Below are 2651 nucleotides of genomic sequence, written 5' to 3'. Positions count from 1 at the left end.
AAAGAAGACGACGGCCATACAAATGTGGTTGTTGTCGAACTTGACCTACAAGCCGGGTGGGGTACACCATTTTCTCCATTCATTCATAAGCACAACACCTATAGGGCATGATGTGCATCTCCAATACCTGATCCACAAGGTTAAAAAAGTTACTTAAAAAGGATATCTGATTAAGTTTCAGCAGCTATCTATAAACATACATGAACAAGTCATTTCGTCGAACATCAACGCATTGACAAAGAAACCAAAGCTTTTACAAGCTTGTGCCCAAAACCAGCTGAGAGGAATGGAACACCACCTGTGGGTGTTCCTCTGCTCCTTTTGACTCCACTAATCACTTCCATTTGCTATATTCCACCAAAGCTGCAGGTAAAGGGAAGAATTCTCATAAGCATAACAACAGATACGTGGAGTGAACACACAATATTTCGGGATTTCCTCAATACTCTGCATATCAAAGCAGATGAACTGAGGAGAAGGCAGAGGATCAACTGAAAATCAAATAAAGGCTGAACTCTTTCGATCAGTAAACTCGGCTGGATCGCTCAGCTCTTTTCTGCTGCCTCCTCCTTTGTTCCTGCACAGGCGTGCGTGTGACGAGGGCAGTGTTGTTGGGCGTCTGTGCTCAGGCAAACGGGAGCTGCCCTGGCCGTCTACCTTGAGAAAATGCCGGCTAAAGAGTAGAAGGAGGCGGCGATTTGGGGGCACAGGGAGGTGACGGTGCAGTTGGGCTTGGAGGTAGCATGTGTTGGTAGGGAGGGAGGTCGGGGGCAGCAGTGGGTCGATGACGCTGTCGTACGGGGCCGGCAGCGGCGCTAGCACATGGGGGACCCTGGCTGCGACGGCTCGTTGGCCCTGAGCACCCGGATCCAACGCCGGGGAGGCCAGGGACGCCAAGTCCAGGTGGTAACGCGGTTGGGCCTGGGTCGCCGGGGCGGCGTGCGGTAAAGGAAGAGGGCGGCGCGCGGTGGAGGGATGCGTCCGGCGCGGGGAAGGAAGAGGGCGGCGGCGGCTACAAGGAGCTTTTTTTTGAGCGCCGGTGGCTATAGAGGAGTGGGTGTCAAGCCTGACGGACTGTATATTTTCTTCAGTTAACGGACGGCACTAATGGAAGGTCGTCGGAAGATCAGACGGCTCGCCTAGTATCAATCGGTCGTTATTCACTCTAACCGTTGCATTTCTACTATTTTTTTTGACAATCACAAGATTTTATTTCTCAGATAATAGCCAAGTCTGTAACAATGAGTTGAGAAATAAAATCAGGAGGGGTAGCATCCCACAAAAAACTAGACTTTGAATTAAAACTGGATTTAGCCAGACAATGTGCTATGGCGTTTGCTTCACGTGTGCAGTTGTCGAAAGAAACAGAAGCATAGTTTGCCTTCAATTCATTGCACTCCATGACAATCGCTGCTTCCTGGCCCGGATAACTTTCAAATATTTTCACCGCTTCTAGCGCCAATTGGCTATCAGACTCCACAATCACCTTGGAGCATCCAATATGGACAACTAAGTATAAACCATTTCGTATAGTAAGAATCTCTGCTGAAAACAACACTGTTAATATGTGGAAGAAACCATGATGCAGCAGCCAAGAACTGGCCACTATCATCCCTTGCAATAGCACCCGTCGCCCCCTGAGGGAATATCCTCGTGAAAAGAGGTGTCCACATTGATCTTCGCCTTCCCCCTGGTTGGTTTCTTCCACATTTGATCTCTCTTTCTAACTGGTTGGTTGGATGTTGCTGCTCGCACATAGTTCGTCGCTAGGACCTTATTTGAAATAGCTGAATGGTGTGCATCTGAAATCGTTTCCCCATTTGGAAACTGGCAACGTTGCCACCAAATATACCACGCAGCCACCGTAATCAACTCAGCCGCTGGAAGATCACCAATTGACGAGTGGTTTCACAATAAAATCTCCATGGTAACTGATCCCGAGTGGTCCTCCATTGCTGCTTGGTTGATCACCGCATTCAGGCCTAATTCTTTCCACACTTCCATAGCACGGCAACACAAGAATAAACAATGCTGAATATCTTCAAACCCAACTTTGCAAACTGGACATTGACCAGATACCGTGATATGATGTTTCACGAGAACTCCATAGCATGGCAGAACGCCCCTGAGCACCTTCCAAGCGAAATGCTTAATCTTGCCAGGAACTCGGAGTTTCCACGAATGTTTCCAAATGCCATTTACTACAGACCCTCCTTGTCCATCAGCAGGAGAAGCGCGCGAGCCAAACTGATGATTGAACTCTGTATGGTATGTTGAACGGACTGAGATGGTTCCTGACCGTGTAAACTGCCATGCCACAAAATCGTCAACAATACTCACATTAAGAGGGATCCTTATTATCCTTTCCACATCGACTGGATTAAACACGGACTACAGTAAGGCTTCATCCCATGTGCCCGAGTGCGGGTCTATGAGCTCTTCAACTTTGGACAACATAATCTGCCCCCTCGGCATTATAACTTTGCGCGAGGCACTTGACAGTATCCATGGGTCTAGCCAAATATTGATATTAGAACTTGTCCCAACTCTCCAAATAAACCCCCTTTTAAATGTTTGAATTCCTGATACTATACTCTGCCAAGTATAAGAAGAGCCTTTCTTAGGGCCAGCATTAAGAATGTTACCATCGG

This window comes from Triticum aestivum, chromosome 1A, assembly GCF_018294505.1.
Source record: "Triticum aestivum cultivar Chinese Spring chromosome 1A, IWGSC CS RefSeq v2.1, whole genome shotgun sequence".
Taxonomy (NCBI): domain Eukaryota; kingdom Viridiplantae; phylum Streptophyta; class Magnoliopsida; order Poales; family Poaceae; genus Triticum; species Triticum aestivum.
Note: the sequence above shows the minus strand (reverse complement) of the source record.